At 70.0% G+C, this 18,188-nt stretch overlaps 1 long non-coding RNA gene and 1 other non-coding gene across 2 annotated transcripts; both read left to right on the top strand.

The window, feature by feature from the left end:
- Positions 1–14,221: 14,221 nt before the first annotated feature.
- LOC125439315 lies at positions 14,222–18,180 on the top strand. Its single transcript, XR_007245522.1, has 3 exons — positions 14,222–14,374; positions 15,297–15,391; positions 16,574–18,180. It is a non-coding gene; the product is annotated as an uncharacterized LOC125439315 (long non-coding RNA).
- Positions 15,135–15,216, top strand: LOC125439554. Its single transcript, XR_007245551.1, has one exon. It is a non-coding gene; the product is annotated as a small nucleolar RNA SNORD87 (small nucleolar RNA).
- Positions 18,181–18,188: the final 8 nt, after the last annotated feature.

Genomic DNA, 18,188 nt, shown 5'->3' with positions numbered 1-18,188 from the left:
CCCCCACCCCCCCCCCCCCCCACCCCCCCCCCCCCCCACCCCCCCCCCCCCCCACCCCCCCCCCCCCCCACCCCCCCCCCCCCCCACCCCCCCCCCCCCCCACCCCCCCCCCCCCCCACCCCCCCCCCCCCCCACCCCCCCCCCCCCCCACCCCCCCCCCCCCCCACCCCCCCCCCCCCCCACCCCCCCCCCCCCCCACCCCCCCCCCCCCCCACCCCCCCCCCCCCCCACCCCCCCCCCCCCCCACCCCCCCCCCCCCCCACCCCCCCCCCCCCCCACCCCCCCCCCCCCCCACCCCCCCCCCCCCCCACCCCCCCCCCCCCCCACCCCCCCCCCCCCCCACCCCCCCCCCCCCCCACCCCCCCCCCCCCCCACCCCCCCCCCCCCCCACCCCCCCCCCCCCCCACCCCCCCCCCCCCCCACCCCCCCCCCCCCCCACCCCCCCCCCCCCCCACCCCCCCCCCCCCCCACCCCCCCCCCCCCCCACCCCCCCCCCCCCCCACCCCCCCCCCCCCCCACCCCCCCCCCCCCCCACCCCCCCCCCCCCCCACCCCCCCCCCCCCCCACCCCCCCCCCCCCCCACCCCCCCCCCCCCCCACCCCCCCCCCCCCCCACCCCCCCCCCCCCCCACCCCCCCCCCCCCCCACCCCCCCCCCCCCCCACCCCCCCCCCCCCCCACCCCCCCCCCCCCCCACCCCCCCCCCCCCCCACCCCCCCCCCCCCCCACCCCCCCCCCCCCCCACCCCCCCCCCCCCCCACCCCCCCCCCCCCCCACCCCCCCCCCCCCCCACCCCCCCCCCCCCCCACCCCCCCCCCCCCCCACCCCCCCCCCCCCCCACCCCCCCCCCCCCCCACCCCCCCCCCCCCCCACCCCCCCCCCCCCCCACCCCCCCCCCCCCCCACCCCCCCCCCCCCCCACCCCCCCCCCCCCCCACCCCCCCCCCCCCCCACCCCCCCCCCCCCCCACCCCCCCCCCCCCCCACCCCCCCCCCCCCCCACCCCCCCCCCCCCCCACCCCCCCCCCCCCCCACCCCCCCCCCCCCCCACCCCCCCCCCCCCCCACCCCCCCCCCCCCCCACCCCCCCCCCCCCCCACCCCCCCCCCCCCCCACCCCCCCCCCCCCCCACCCCCCCCCCCCCCCACCCCCCCCCCCCCCCACCCCCCCCCCCCCCCACCCCCCCCCCCCCCCACCCCCCCCCCCCCCCACCCCCCCCCCCCCCCACCCCCCCCCCCCCCCACCCCCCCCCCCCCCCACCCCCCCCCCCCCCCACCCCCCCCCCCCCCCACCCCCCCCCCCCCCCACCCCCCCCCCCCCCCACCCCCCCCCCCCCCCACCCCCCCCCCCCCCCACCCCCCCCCCCCCCCACCCCCCCCCCCCCCCACCCCCCCCCCCCCCCACCCCCCCCCCCCCCCACCCCCCCCCCCCCCCACCCCCCCCCCCCCCCACCCCCCCCCCCCCCCACCCCCCCCCCCCCCCACCCCCCCCCCCCCCCACCCCCCCCCCCCCCCACCCCCCCCCCCCCCCACCCCCCCCCCCCCCCACCCCCCCCCCCCCCCACCCCCCCCCCCCCCCACCCCCCCCCCCCCCCACCCCCCCCCCCCCCCACCCCCCCCCCCCCCCACCCCCCCCCCCCCCCACCCCCCCCCCCCCCCACCCCCCCCCCCCCCCACCCCCCCCCCCCCCCACCCCCCCCCCCCCCCACCCCCCCCCCCCCCCACCCCCCCCCCCCCCCACCCCCCCCCCCCCCCACCCCCCCCCCCCCCCACCCCCCCCCCCCCCCACCCCCCCCCCCCCCCACCCCCCCCCCCCCCCACCCCCCCCCCCCCCCACCCCCCCCCCCCCCCACCCCCCCCCCCCCCCACCCCCCCCCCCCCCCACCCCCCCCCCCCCCCACCCCCCCCCCCCCCCACCCCCCCCCCCCCCCACCCCCCCCCCCCCCCACCCCCCCCCCCCCCCACCCCCCCCCCCCCCCACCCCCCCCCCCCCCCACCCCCCCCCCCCCCCACCCCCCCCCCCCCCCACCCCCCCCCCCCCCCACCCCCCCCCCCCCCCACCCCCCCCCCCCCCCACCCCCCCCCCCCCCCACCCCCCCCCCCCCCCACCCCCCCCCCCCCCCACCCCCCCCCCCCCCCACCCCCCCCCCCCCCCACCCCCCCCCCCCCCCACCCCCCCCCCCCCCCACCCCCCCCCCCCCCCACCCCCCCCCCCCCCCACCCCCCCCCCCCCCCACCCCCCCCCCCCCCCACCCCCCCCCCCCCCCACCCCCCCCCCCCCCCACCCCCCCCCCCCCCCACCCCCCCCCCCCCCCACCCCCCCCCCCCCCCACCCCCCCCCCCCCCCACCCCCCCCCCCCCCCACCCCCCCCCCCCCCCACCCCCCCCCCCCCCCACCCCCCCCCCCCCCCACCCCCCCCCCCCCCCACCCCCCCCCCCCCCCACCCCCCCCCCCCCCCACCCCCCCCCCCCCCCACCCCCCCCCCCCCCCACCCCCCCCCCCCCCCACCCCCCCCCCCCCCCACCCCCCCCCCCCCCCACCCCCCCCCCCCCCCACCCCCCCCCCCCCCCACCCCCCCCCCCCCCCACCCCCCCCCCCCCCCACCCCCCCCCCCCCCCACCCCCCCCCCCCCCCACCCCCCCCCCCCCCCACCCCCCCCCCCCCCCACCCCCCCCCCCCCCCACCCCCCCCCCCCCCCACCCCCCCCCCCCCCCACCCCCCCCCCCCCCCACCCCCCCCCCCCCCCACCCCCCCCCCCCCCCACCCCCCCCCCCCCCCACCCCCCCCCCCCCCCACCCCCCCCCCCCCCCACCCCCCCCCCCCCCCACCCCCCCCCCCCCCCACCCCCCCCCCCCCCCACCCCCCCCCCCCCCCACCCCCCCCCCCCCCCACCCCCCCCCCCCCCCACCCCCCCCCCCCCCCACCCCCCCCCCCCCCCACCCCCCCCCCCCCCCACCCCCCCCCCCCCCCACCCCCCCCCCCCCCCACCCCCCCCCCCCCCCACCCCCCCCCCCCCCCACCCCCCCCCCCCCCCACCCCCCCCCCCCCCCACCCCCCCCCCCCCCCACCCCCCCCCCCCCCCACCCCCCCCCCCCCCCACCCCCCCCCCCCCCCACCCCCCCCCCCCCCCACCCCCCCCCCCCCCCACCCCCCCCCCCCCCCACCCCCCCCCCCCCCCACCCCCCCCCCCCCCCACCCCCCCCCCCCCCCACCCCCCCCCCCCCCCACCCCCCCCCCCCCCCACCCCCCCCCCCCCCCACCCCCCCCCCCCCCCACCCCCCCCCCCCCCCACCCCCCCCCCCCCCCACCCCCCCCCCCCCCCACCCCCCCCCCCCCCCACCCCCCCCCCCCCCCACCCCCCCCCCCCCCCACCCCCCCCCCCCCCCACCCCCCCCCCCCCCCACCCCCCCCCCCCCCCACCCCCCCCCCCCCCCACCCCCCCCCCCCCCCACCCCCCCCCCCCCCCACCCCCCCCCCCCCCCACCCCCCCCCCCCCCCACCCCCCCCCCCCCCCACCCCCCCCCCCCCCCACCCCCCCCCCCCCCCACCCCCCCCCCCCCCCACCCCCCCCCCCCCCCACCCCCCCCCCCCCCCACCCCCCCCCCCCCCCACCCCCCCCCCCCCCCACCCCCCCCCCCCCCCACCCCCCCCCCCCCCCACCCCCCCCCCCCCCCACCCCCCCCCCCCCCCACCCCCCCCCCCCCCCACCCCCCCCCCCCCCCACCCCCCCCCCCCCCCACCCCCCCCCCCCCCCACCCCCCCCCCCCCCCACCCCCCCCCCCCCCCACCCCCCCCCCCCCCCACCCCCCCCCCCCCCCACCCCCCCCCCCCCCCACCCCCCCCCCCCCCCACCCCCCCCCCCCCCCACCCCCCCCCCCCCCCACCCCCCCCCCCCCCCACCCCCCCCCCCCCCCACCCCCCCCCCCCCCCACCCCCCCCCCCCCCCACCCCCCCCCCCCCCCACCCCCCCCCCCCCCCACCCCCCCCCCCCCCCACCCCCCCCCCCCCCCACCCCCCCCCCCCCCCACCCCCCCCCCCCCCCACCCCCCCCCCCCCCCACCCCCCCCCCCCCCCACCCCCCCCCCCCCCCACCCCCCCCCCCCCCCACCCCCCCCCCCCCCCACCCCCCCCCCCCCCCACCCCCCCCCCCCCCCACCCCCCCCCCCCCCCACCCCCCCCCCCCCCCACCCCCCCCCCCCCCCACCCCCCCCCCCCCCCACCCCCCCCCCCCCCCACCCCCCCCCCCCCCCACCCCCCCCCCCCCCCACCCCCCCCCCCCCCCACCCCCCCCCCCCCCCACCCCCCCCCCCCCCCACCCCCCCCCCCCCCCACCCCCCCCCCCCCCCACCCCCCCCCCCCCCCACCCCCCCCCCCCCCCACCCCCCCCCCCCCCCACCCCCCCCCCCCCCCACCCCCCCCCCCCCCCACCCCCCCCCCCCCCCACCCCCCCCCCCCCCCACCCCCCCCCCCCCCCACCCCCCCCCCCCCCCACCCCCCCCCCCCCCCACCCCCCCCCCCCCCCACCCCCCCCCCCCCCCACCCCCCCCCCCCCCCACCCCCCCCCCCCCCCACCCCCCCCCCCCCCCACCCCCCCCCCCCCCCACCCCCCCCCCCCCCCACCCCCCCCCCCCCCCACCCCCCCCCCCCCCCACCCCCCCCCCCCCCCACCCCCCCCCCCCCCCACCCCCCCCCCCCCCCACCCCCCCCCCCCCCCACCCCCCCCCCCCCCCACCCCCCCCCCCCCCCACCCCCCCCCCCCCCCACCCCCCCCCCCCCCCACCCCCCCCCCCCCCCACCCCCCCCCCCCCCCACCCCCCCCCCCCCCCACCCCCCCCCCCCCCCACCCCCCCCCCCCCCCACCCCCCCCCCCCCCCACCCCCCCCCCCCCCCACCCCCCCCCCCCCCCACCCCCCCCCCCCCCCACCCCCCCCCCCCCCCACCCCCCCCCCCCCCCACCCCCCCCCCCCCCCACCCCCCCCCCCCCCCACCCCCCCCCCCCCCCACCCCCCCCCCCCCCCACCCCCCCCCCCCCCCACCCCCCCCCCCCCCCACCCCCCCCCCCCCCCACCCCCCCCCCCCCCCACCCCCCCCCCCCCCCACCCCCCCCCCCCCCCACCCCCCCCCCCCCCCACCCCCCCCCCCCCCCACCCCCCCCCCCCCCCACCCCCCCCCCCCCCCACCCCCCCCCCCCCCCACCCCCCCCCCCCCCCACCCCCCCCCCCCCCCACCCCCCCCCCCCCCCACCCCCCCCCCCCCCCACCCCCCCCCCCCCCCACCCCCCCCCCCCCCCACCCCCCCCCCCCCCCACCCCCCCCCCCCCCCACCCCCCCCCCCCCCCACCCCCCCCCCCCCCCACCCCCCCCCCCCCCCACCCCCCCCCCCCCCCACCCCCCCCCCCCCCCACCCCCCCCCCCCCCCACCCCCCCCCCCCCCCACCCCCCCCCCCCCCCACCCCCCCCCCCCCCCACCCCCCCCCCCCCCCACCCCCCCCCCCCCCCACCCCCCCCCCCCCCCACCCCCCCCCCCCCCCACCCCCCCCCCCCCCCACCCCCCCCCCCCCCCACCCCCCCCCCCCCCCACCCCCCCCCCCCCCCACCCCCCCCCCCCCCCACCCCCCCCCCCCCCCACCCCCCCCCCCCCCCACCCCCCCCCCCCCCCACCCCCCCCCCCCCCCACCCCCCCCCCCCCCCACCCCCCCCCCCCCCCACCCCCCCCCCCCCCCACCCCCCCCCCCCCCCACCCCCCCCCCCCCCCACCCCCCCCCCCCCCCACCCCCCCCCCCCCCCACCCCCCCCCCCCCCCACCCCCCCCCCCCCCCACCCCCCCCCCCCCCCACCCCCCCCCCCCCCCACCCCCCCCCCCCCCCACCCCCCCCCCCCCCCACCCCCCCCCCCCCCCACCCCCCCCCCCCCCCACCCCCCCCCCCCCCCACCCCCCCCCCCCCCCACCCCCCCCCCCCCCCACCCCCCCCCCCCCCCACCCCCCCCCCCCCCCACCCCCCCCCCCCCCCACCCCCCCCCCCCCCCACCCCCCCCCCCCCCCACCCCCCCCCCCCCCCACCCCCCCCCCCCCCCACCCCCCCCCCCCCCCACCCCCCCCCCCCCCCACCCCCCCCCCCCCCCACCCCCCCCCCCCCCCACCCCCCCCCCCCCCCACCCCCCCCCCCCCCCACCCCCCCCCCCCCCCACCCCCCCCCCCCCCCACCCCCCCCCCCCCCCACCCCCCCCCCCCCCCACCCCCCCCCCCCCCCACCCCCCCCCCCCCCCACCCCCCCCCCCCCCCACCCCCCCCCCCCCCCACCCCCCCCCCCCCCCACCCCCCCCCCCCCCCACCCCCCCCCCCCCCCACCCCCCCCCCCCCCCACCCCCCCCCCCCCCCACCCCCCCCCCCCCCCACCCCCCCCCCCCCCCACCCCCCCCCCCCCCCACCCCCCCCCCCCCCCACCCCCCCCCCCCCCCACCCCCCCCCCCCCCCACCCCCCCCCCCCCCCACCCCCCCCCCCCCCCACCCCCCCCCCCCCCCACCCCCCCCCCCCCCCACCCCCCCCCCCCCCCACCCCCCCCCCCCCCCACCCCCCCCCCCCCCCACCCCCCCCCCCCCCCACCCCCCCCCCCCCCCACCCCCCCCCCCCCCCACCCCCCCCCCCCCCCACCCCCCCCCCCCCCCACCCCCCCCCCCCCCCACCCCCCCCCCCCCCCACCCCCCCCCCCCCCCACCCCCCCCCCCCCCCACCCCCCCCCCCCCCCACCCCCCCCCCCCCCCACCCCCCCCCCCCCCCACCCCCCCCCCCCCCCACCCCCCCCCCCCCCCACCCCCCCCCCCCCCCACCCCCCCCCCCCCCCACCCCCCCCCCCCCCCACCCCCCCCCCCCCCCACCCCCCCCCCCCCCCACCCCCCCCCCCCCCCACCCCCCCCCCCCCCCACCCCCCCCCCCCCCCACCCCCCCCCCCCCCCACCCCCCCCCCCCCCCACCCCCCCCCCCCCCCACCCCCCCCCCCCCCCACCCCCCCCCCCCCCCACCCCCCCCCCCCCCCACCCCCCCCCCCCCCCACCCCCCCCCCCCCCCACCCCCCCCCCCCCCCACCCCCCCCCCCCCCCACCCCCCCCCCCCCCCACCCCCCCCCCCCCCCACCCCCCCCCCCCCCCACCCCCCCCCCCCCCCACCCCCCCCCCCCCCCACCCCCCCCCCCCCCCACCCCCCCCCCCCCCCACCCCCCCCCCCCCCCACCCCCCCCCCCCCCCACCCCCCCCCCCCCCCACCCCCCCCCCCCCCCACCCCCCCCCCCCCCCACCCCCCCCCCCCCCCACCCCCCCCCCCCCCCACCCCCCCCCCCCCCCACCCCCCCCCCCCCCCACCCCCCCCCCCCCCCACCCCCCCCCCCCCCCACCCCCCCCCCCCCCCACCCCCCCCCCCCCCCACCCCCCCCCCCCCCCACCCCCCCCCCCCCCCACCCCCCCCCCCCCCCACCCCCCCCCCCCCCCACCCCCCCCCCCCCCCACCCCCCCCCCCCCCCACCCCCCCCCCCCCCCACCCCCCCCCCCCCCCACCCCCCCCCCCCCCCACCCCCCCCCCCCCCCACCCCCCCCCCCCCCCACCCCCCCCCCCCCCCACCCCCCCCCCCCCCCACCCCCCCCCCCCCCCACCCCCCCCCCCCCCCACCCCCCCCCCCCCCCACCCCCCCCCCCCCCCACCCCCCCCCCCCCCCACCCCCCCCCCCCCCCACCCCCCCCCCCCCCCACCCCCCCCCCCCCCCACCCCCCCCCCCCCCCACCCCCCCCCCCCCCCACCCCCCCCCCCCCCCACCCCCCCCCCCCCCCACCCCCCCCCCCCCCCACCCCCCCCCCCCCCCACCCCCCCCCCCCCCCACCCCCCCCCCCCCCCACCCCCCCCCCCCCCCACCCCCCCCCCCCCCCACCCCCCCCCCCCCCCACCCCCCCCCCCCCCCACCCCCCCCCCCCCCCACCCCCCCCCCCCCCCACCCCCCCCCCCCCCCACCCCCCCCCCCCCCCACCCCCCCCCCCCCCCACCCCCCCCCCCCCCCACCCCCCCCCCCCCCCACCCCCCCCCCCCCCCACCCCCCCCCCCCCCCACCCCCCCCCCCCCCCACCCCCCCCCCCCCCCACCCCCCCCCCCCCCCACCCCCCCCCCCCCCCACCCCCCCCCCCCCCCACCCCCCCCCCCCCCCACCCCCCCCCCCCCCCACCCCCCCCCCCCCCCACCCCCCCCCCCCCCCACCCCCCCCCCCCCCCACCCCCCCCCCCCCCCACCCCCCCCCCCCCCCACCCCCCCCCCCCCCCACCCCCCCCCCCCCCCACCCCCCCCCCCCCCCACCCCCCCCCCCCCCCACCCCCCCCCCCCCCCACCCCCCCCCCCCCCCACCCCCCCCCCCCCCCACCCCCCCCCCCCCCCACCCCCCCCCCCCCCCACCCCCCCCCCCCCCCACCCCCCCCCCCCCCCACCCCCCCCCCCCCCCACCCCCCCCCCCCCCCACCCCCCCCCCCCCCCACCCCCCCCCCCCCCCACCCCCCCCCCCCCCCACCCCCCCCCCCCCCCACCCCCCCCCCCCCCCACCCCCCCCCCCCCCCACCCCCCCCCCCCCCCACCCCCCCCCCCCCCCACCCCCCCCCCCCCCCACCCCCCCCCCCCCCCACCCCCCCCCCCCCCCACCCCCCCCCCCCCCCACCCCCCCCCCCCCCCACCCCCCCCCCCCCCCACCCCCCCCCCCCCCCACCCCCCCCCCCCCCCACCCCCCCCCCCCCCCACCCCCCCCCCCCCCCACCCCCCCCCCCCCCCACCCCCCCCCCCCCCCACCCCCCCCCCCCCCCACCCCCCCCCCCCCCCACCCCCCCCCCCCCCCACCCCCCCCCCCCCCCACCCCCCCCCCCCCCCACCCCCCCCCCCCCCCACCCCCCCCCCCCCCCACCCCCCCCCCCCCCCACCCCCCCCCCCCCCCACCCCCCCCCCCCCCCACCCCCCCCCCCCCCCACCCCCCCCCCCCCCCACCCCCCCCCCCCCCCACCCCCCCCCCCCCCCACCCCCCCCCCCCCCCACCCCCCCCCCCCCCCACCCCCCCCCCCCCCCACCCCCCCCCCCCCCCACCCCCCCCCCCCCCCACCCCCCCCCCCCCCCACCCCCCCCCCCCCCCACCCCCCCCCCCCCCCACCCCCCCCCCCCCCCACCCCCCCCCCCCCCCACCCCCCCCCCCCCCCACCCCCCCCCCCCCCCACCCCCCCCCCCCCCCACCCCCCCCCCCCCCCACCCCCCCCCCCCCCCACCCCCCCCCCCCCCCACCCCCCCCCCCCCCCACCCCCCCCCCCCCCCACCCCCCCCCCCCCCCACCCCCCCCCCCCCCCACCCCCCCCCCCCCCCACCCCCCCCCCCCCCCACCCCCCCCCCCCCCCACCCCCCCCCCCCCCCACCCCCCCCCCCCCCCACCCCCCCCCCCCCCCACCCCCCCCCCCCCCCACCCCCCCCCCCCCCCACCCCCCCCCCCCCCCACCCCCCCCCCCCCCCACCCCCCCCCCCCCCCACCCCCCCCCCCCCCCACCCCCCCCCCCCCCCACCCCCCCCCCCCCCCACCCCCCCCCCCCCCCACCCCCCCCCCCCCCCACCCCCCCCCCCCCCCACCCCCCCCCCCCCCCACCCCCCCCCCCCCCCACCCCCCCCCCCCCCCACCCCCCCCCCCCCCCACCCCCCCCCCCCCCCACCCCCCCCCCCCCCCACCCCCCCCCCCCCCCACCCCCCCCCCCCCCCACCCCCCCCCCCCCCCACCCCCCCCCCCCCCCACCCCCCCCCCCCCCCACCCCCCCCCCCCCCCACCCCCCCCCCCCCCCACCCCCCCCCCCCCCCACCCCCCCCCCCCCCCACCCCCCCCCCCCCCCACCCCCCCCCCCCCCCACCCCCCCCCCCCCCCACCCCCCCCCCCCCCCACCCCCCCCCCCCCCCACCCCCCCCCCCCCCCACCCCCCCCCCCCCCCACCCCCCCCCCCCCCCACCCCCCCCCCCCCCCACCCCCCCCCCCCCCCACCCCCCCCCCCCCCCACCCCCCCCCCCCCCCACCCCCCCCCCCCCCCACCCCCCCCCCCCCCCACCCCCCCCCCCCCCCACCCCCCCCCCCCCCCACCCCCCCCCCCCCCCACCCCCCCCCCCCCCCACCCCCCCCCCCCCCCACCCCCCCCCCCCCCCACCCCCCCCCCCCCCCACCCCCCCCCCCCCCCACCCCCCCCCCCCCCCACCCCCCCCCCCCCCCACCCCCCCCCCCCCCCACCCCCCCCCCCCCCCACCCCCCCCCCCCCCCACCCCCCCCCCCCCCCACCCCCCCCCCCCCCCACCCCCCCCCCCCCCCACCCCCCCCCCCCCCCACCCCCCCCCCCCCCCACCCCCCCCCCCCCCCACCCCCCCCCCCCCCCACCCCCCCCCCCCCCCACCCCCCCCCCCCCCCACCCGCTCCCCTCCCAACCCCCCCCTCCCCCCACCGCCCCCCCCCCCGACCCCCCCCCCCCCCCACCCCCCCCCCCGCCCCCAACACCCCCCCGCCCCCGCAGGCGGGGGCCCCCCCCCCTGGGTCCCCCCACCCCCCCCCCCCCCCACCCCCCCCCCCCCCCACCCCCCCACCCCCCCCCCCCCCCCCCACCACCCCCACCCCCCCCACCCCCCCCCCCCCCTCCCCCCCCACCCCCCCCCCCGCAGGTTCCCTACCCCTGATCTATAGTATCATGGTGGTTTCATTTCATTTCAATATAAAAATTGTGTGAATTCCATGAGGATCCGTGCCTTGAATCCATATTTTTTGCTGCTGCAGTGCCACAAAATGTCTTGACTTTCATATGTGATTTGATGGAGGGAGCTTTCCTTTAACACATGGAGATCCATGAAGATCTGTGTAGATCTGGCTTTTTACCTTTTTCCACATGACTACACTTTCACGAATGAATTGGGAATCTGCTAAAAGAATATGATGATTTCAAGTAGGAGGTAGGAAAACTCACAATCCCCACCAAATGTATATTCCACAGACCATAACCACAACATAACCAATCAAAATTATTTTATTTTTATGTCTGGAGTTTGGATTCTAGCCTGGGTCTTCCACATCGTACTCCAAGACTGGAATCATTACACCCCATTGACTCTCTTAAATATCAGGGTAGGTTTTAAAGAAAAAGAATTTGGCCTTGATTTAAGGAAAAAGAGAAAATGGTGTTTCCAGTCTGTTTCCTTTCCTTAATGTGACCATTAAGTGTAATCTTCGTTCAGGATTCAGTGTTTAGTTATGAGATGATATTAGTCTCATCAGGTACTAAAAATAGTCTTTTTAACATCTTAATTAATTTAAAAGAGTTCCATTAATATTAAATAAGTATAGAAACCAAGCACACATATATTATTGACAGCATCTTGCCACAGTTCTGTGTTATATTAGTTTATACAGCTGTACAACTCTTGTATTTATAGGAACCATTTTATGAACTTTGTGGCTTAATCAAATATTAAAGGCAGTTTGATCTGCTGTGATGTTGTAGAACAGTAGGATGATATATATGGCCAAGGAACTTAGATTTGGACTGCTGAGGAACTTGTTTGATGTAGTAGAATGTAGAATTGTAGGTTTATAGATCTCTTGTAGGTTTAGATACTTCATTAAACCTGGTTGTAGGATTGAGATAACAAAAGACCCGCATCAGTACATTCGGCTGAGGACAGACATCTTTGCATGCCCTCTGCTACCAGGAGCGCAGACCAGTGCAGCCTAGTCCCAGATTGTGCGGAGTACCAGATTGTGAGCTGTTCCTGTTCTTGTCTTATTAATGTGTTCTGAAAGCTAAGATTCCAAAGTTACGGATGTTGCAGTAGTATTTACCCTGAATTCCTGTGATAGATAAATGCTGTCCTAAAAGTGGAAGTACACTGAGCCTTGGAACTTTTTTTAAACAAGCTAAACATATCTGTATTTGCTGACAGCATTGCTCTTTAACTTCCTGTAAAAACAGTCCTTTTGTACACATTTTGTAACATTGACATAGGTTTTAATTGGGTGGTGTATTGAAGACACAATGGGAAAATTTACTTCCAGTATTGATTATTTTGAGTTATTTCTAATCCTCCAAGTTGTCTGAGTGATGATGAATTAGACAGCTAAACTTCATTATTGCAGTTGATGTCTTCATAAATCAGAAGCATCAGCTGGATGTCGTAGTGCTAATGATAAATTGCCTCTTTGTCAATTGGGAGACTGGTTATAGAGTCATCCTATAGCCCTGACCTGTGCCCTCTTCACAGCATAGCAATGTCACAGCATAGCAAGGTCTGGGGATTCCATTTTACTGAGAGTTTGACTTGATGATGCTGTGAAATACCATGTACTTAGTTTGAACTGAGCCTGTAGGGAATATTTTGTTGTGCTTGCTTAGATAGCTGGAGTCCCAAATGTATGGAAGTTGTAATCTTTAACCTTGCTTCATCTTTCATACTTGACAAAAAGGATTGAATAAAAGTGCAATGTATAGTCTTTAAAAACATAGCTAAACTGAACAGTTTTCTAACTTTGCAGAGAGACTTCCTTTTTGTAGACTTGTGAGCCATTAGAATATTGTCAATGAAATATGATTATTCTGCATGTTAAATGAAACGGTGCTATAAATTGTTGTATTACTTTCAGTAACTGGGAATAATTCCTGAAACTTAATGAAGTTACTTGCTGAAAGGATTGAAATCTAACTTTCATTGTTGTTTTTTTAATTGAACCTCAGCCAGTTTATTTTACGGGTTTCTGACATTTTTGTTTAAATCAGATTCTGAAATTAGAGTCTAAAATCAAATCATGTTTATATCCAGTGGCTTCAGAATTCTTTGTGTAGGATTGCCTTGCTCATTTCAACCAGCAAGATTTAACATGAACCTTCAAGGGGGAATAGTAAATGTATTCATTTTCTTTTTGATGATTTAAGTACATGGAACTGGTGAAATGTGTGGAGCCTAAAGCAAACTCCTTGTTAAATCCAGCTTCAAATAGGATTAACAGTTAATTTGAGGGGACATATTTAGAGGTAATGAGAGAAAAACCATACAGTGACTTGGTTGGAATTTTTCATACCAGTGTAACACTCTTAAAATGTTTATAACTACCTAGATTAAGTAGGGAAAGGAGCAACTGACCCCAGCAAAGCAAGAATGAAATAATAGTGGATTCCTAGTTTTTCAACATCACTTGTCGTTGCTTTGTAAGAAACTGAAGTGGGAGCTGTAGGACATGGGCCTTGCAAGTAGGACGGAGAATACCCTGATCAGTAGGTGTCTGGAATGGCATGCCAAATGGGTTAAAATACGCATGAGCGGTACAGATCTGATGACGGGCATTTCAGAGATAGTAGCAGTACCAAGGAAAGCTACTGGCACTGTGGTTTAGATGCAGATGATGATATCTTTTTAACTACAGTGGAACCTCGGTTTTCATCGATTTTTTTCAGTGAAAAATTTGTCTCACTTTTCATTGATTTACAGTAAAGTTTTGGGGTTTGTGGAGAAAAATCACCCGGATAAAGCTGTTGCAGGCTGTGTCTGCAACTTGTTTAATGACAATGTCTTGTCCCATTTCAGACAAAGAGGTCAGAAACAGACCTCTTTGGACAGCCTTCTGGTGCGACATTAGTCCACTGGCTCTGAAGCTGGTCCTAGTGTTATTGTTTGTTACTGTTTTCAGCATTAAACACTATGTTTATTCACCAAAAATGTGTTTTTGGTATGTTTTTTGGAGTGCCTAGAACGGATTAATTGGATTTACATTGATTCCTATGGAAAAGTTTGCCTCGGTTTTCATCGGTTTCAGTTTTCATCGATTCTTTTCAGACAGATTACCAACGAAAACCAGGGATCCACTGTATAAGGTGGTTGCAGGCAGAATGCCGGCCGTAGTGACATTTTGGTATGCAGTATTTTCTGTCTCCCAGGCATGAATGGCATATTAGTGGAATAAGCCTGGTCTCTTGCTCCATCCTCAGGGCAGAATTTGTACCAGGTGCGACTAAACAAGTAGCTTACTATCCTAATTTTATAGTGCCCATTTCAGGAACAAGAAAATGCATATGGGTTTGAAAATACTGAATATTCCCTTAAGTAATTTGTTCCCAGAGAATTCTGAAAATATTCTGAACAGTGAAATTACTCACATTACTCAAGAATCTCTTTGCTGATATGCTTTCTCATAATGGTAATGGTGTGTATCATTAATATAGCCAAGAACAATTATTCTGAATAAGCTGAACTGTTAAATTATACATTTCCTTTTAAAAGTATTTTAAATTGTTTTATCTCCTAGGTTTCATTTTCCATTTGTTGAGAACCATCAAGAGGTCTTTTTGTTCCCTAAGGTAGAGATAATGGTGAGTGTTTTATCTTATCAATAGCAAGGATTCCATTCTTCAGCAAAACTTGTTTTTGAAAATGCATGGGGTTAAAAAAATTGTGTACACCTGTCTTAGGTAAATAGATTGGAGGAGGATGTAATTACATATAATCTCAAATTGTGTAATTTCTTTTAATTTTTGCATTTGGAAATAGATAGTAGTATTTACTTTTCAATCTAATACTGAAACAGGGAAAATATTTCAATAAAGAGAACTATACCTTGTCTCTCAGAAAGAAAGAAAAAACTCAATGTTGAATTAATCCACAGCCACTTCCTGGATCTTCTTTATATTGAAAGGAGATAGTAGCCATCTTAGGAGACCATGAAAAAATGTGGAAAAATGAAGGTTTGAGTTTTGAAAAACAGTGGGTGGAGAAGAATCTTTTGGTGATCCCAAACAAAATGCAGTTAAAACTACTGTGATAGCTAAAGGGATTCGAGAGATACAGGAATTTTTCCCCATGGTGGCCATTTAAAAAAAAGGGGAGAGCTGAATTAAAAAAACTATTAGTGGGGGAGAATCCTGAGCAGAATGCAGTTAAAACTGTTGTGATAGCCCAAGGAATTCCAGAGACAGAGGTGGTTTTATCTGCGGCTGCCATTTTAATATTGGAATTTTTTCCTACAGCAGAAGCATACTACTTTCACATCTGCTGAACAATGCAGAACCACATTTTGATCTTTTGGTGAAACAAAGAATAGTCAATTTGTGTATGATTTTGAAGAATTATATTGCTGGCACAATGATGATTTCCTTTTGCCGTTTACCCATCTGAAATAGTGCTGATGTGTATTTACTCATTCTGAGGTGCCAGTTAATGTTTAAATAGGCCAAGTGACTTGTTTTGTATTTCAGCAGAACGTTCAAGATCTGTTAAATGTTTTTATTTTTGCAGTGAATATCTCAATTGTGCGCCCAGCAGACTTAAGATCTGTTCAGACACCACGTTCATCCTGCTTACTGCAGTGAAAGGAATGCTTGGGGTGTGAGGTAATTCTGACTTCTGTTAATAAGATGTCAATCTTGAATACTGTAGAAATGCTTTATGAAGAAGAAATTGTGTGAAATATAGAATCCGAGATAAAATGGAAGAATGAAGTCTAAATTATGTAAGAGAGCTTTTCAGTATGAATGTGAAAGAAGGCTGATAATAATGCTTGAAATGTGCTATTTAATATTTTATATTTAAAATTGAGTTTAAATTTGATTTCATTTTTAAAGAACTATTTTAATTAAATTGAAATACTGTTCTTCATAGAATATTCTAAAGGCTTGTTTTTACCTAAATTTCTCTCTTTAACTGAGAACAAAGACAATAAAAGAAGCAAACAGCTTCATCCTCAAGTGACATTTGCTTTGTGTATAGTGGGGTTTAATGTATCACCCTAATATAATAGAGTAATTGGCAGCTATTTGATTTGACCTACTCGCTTCCCTTTTTCATTTCAAGCTGGCAAGAAGATATTTGACAGAACCATTGTTTTCTGAGTAAACTTAATTTGTGACTTTCAAATAATATTGTTAAGGTGCTGGAGATAGTTTCTATAGTGGGATATTGAGAGCCCTTCTACTCAAGCATTGCCTATCCTAAGAGGGTATTTTTTTTCAAGGAATTTTTTTCCAAAACACACAATTTAACACACGGGGATCAAAATACAGTCCACAGCTCTGATCCACCTTCTTGTGAGCTCTTACCCAGCCCACAAGTTTTTACAGCCTGTTTCAAATTTCTACTCCCAGATAGGAATACAGCAACCAACACCTGTATGCACTCTCTGAGTTGTGGGTGGGCTGTTTGCACGCTACGCTGCTCCAGGCCTACTGCATCTGCCATCACTTCCTGCCCTTGCGCCTGTCTGGCACTGGGGTCGCATAGACGGTGACAACGACAGCAAATTTTACTTTGGACAAGTCCCCGTCTCTTCCTTCCTTCCTCTTTTTTTTCTTTGCTCAGAGATGGCCCGTGTCGCCTTCTGCTGCCTTCTGGAGAAGTGATGCCTCACATAGGGTGGCTCTCTTTGAACAGCTATTAAAAGGAGGACAAGGCACCATTTTCCAGGCTGATATTTGTATCATAAGCTAATGTTTGCATCACATAAATTATATGCAACTCCTGGTTTCTTAGACATAAATGGCCCACTGTCTGAAAATTGTCTTTTCCTTTTCTTGCAGTATTGTGTTGCGTTCCTTGTTTGAAACATAAGATAGTAGTTATCATGACATTCACCAAGAAGAGAAAAGTGGGTGCACAGTGTCGGGTTGTTCAGGAAAAATGGAGACATCTTTATTTTTCTGTGGAACAGAATGATAAACAAACTTGCCTGATTTGTACACAGCAAATATCTGTCCCCAAAGAATACAACATTCAACAGCGTTATGGAACTCATATGGAAAGTATGATAAATATGTTGGGGAACTACGGGAGGTAAAAATTTCTAAACTGGAACAGTTGTTGATGAAAGAGCAACCACTGTTTAAAAAGTCACATTGAGTGAAGCTGCATGTAAGGTAAGATATGACCCATGAAATAGCCCTCATCAAAACTTTCAGAAGGGGAGTTTATTAAGAGGTGTATGATCACGGCTGCAGAACAAGCCTGCCCAGATCAGCGGCAGAGGCTTTGGCAGATATAAGCCTCTCAAGAAACACAGTTTCAGAGAGAATTTGTGATTTCTGACAATCGTGACAGCCAACTTGCAGAAAAAGCAAAGTCCTTCTCTGTAATGAATGTTAATAAATCAAAAGTATGTTCTCAGCTTACTTAAAATTGCTACAGCACAGAGTTTGACTCCAGATTTTGATGCAGTTCAGCACAAGGGGTGTCAATTATCAAAGACTGTTAAATAAAAAGAAACACTGGAAGAGTGTTATTGTTTTAAACATGTTTGTATTTTAAGTAAAGAAGAATTTCATTAATTGGCTTTGCTGATGTCTTCTGTAAAGTTTGTATTTCCAGTACTAGGCATTAAATTTTATGGTGCAAATGGCACAGCCTGACCAAGTGACATTTATATCCATCCCTTGTAACAAATGAGTTTGACACTCATGATTTAACACATTCATAGACCAAGTTCACCTTGTTTTTATTGGAATATGTATTGTCTGGTACACAAAGAACAGAAGAAGACCCTACAAGATGTAACAAAAGGGCAGTTAGATAGGACACTGAGATCCCCACCTTCTCTCCTGCTAAGTATCATTTCTTGTCGGTTTCTGGATTGTGACACTTAGGGCAATATCCTGCTTCTCAGAGGTTGTACTCAGTCTCCTCTTTCTCACTAAGTGGTGTAGTTAGGATATTATCTGTTTCCTATTTACTATTAAGTATTAGTTCCTGAATAAACTGAATAAAGCTGCCAACAGTTTTATATCTTAGAGGAATGTTGGAATTTGTTGTTTGTCCTTTTAATTGCATTTTTTTCATTTTAACAGTATTTCTGATTTGTCAAATGTTTTAACGTTTTTTATGTTCACCAACTTGAGGACCCTGCAGGGATTGGAAAGCAGCATTAAAATGTTGTAAATAAATACCCTTATGTCAATATCTTGACTCTCTCTCACGCACACAGGTTTCAACATCCTGGTTTCAGGCCAATAGTTATGTATTTTGTTAAACTCTGTCATAGAGTGACTTATAGCTGAAAATAGGTCTGCATTTTCCTTATCTATTGAATGAAACGGATAAAAATAGACATTTTTGAACATTGCTTTTATTCTGTATGCTAAAAACAAAGCACTTAAGATGCAATACTGTTACTAGAATAAAATATTAGCAATTACTTCTGTA

Source organism: Sphaerodactylus townsendi, linkage group LG09, assembly GCF_021028975.2.
Source record: "Sphaerodactylus townsendi isolate TG3544 linkage group LG09, MPM_Stown_v2.3, whole genome shotgun sequence".
Lineage (NCBI taxonomy): Eukaryota > Metazoa > Chordata > Lepidosauria > Squamata > Sphaerodactylidae > Sphaerodactylus > Sphaerodactylus townsendi.
The sequence above is the reverse complement of the archived record's forward strand: the minus strand, read 5'-3'. Positions and strand labels throughout refer to the sequence as shown.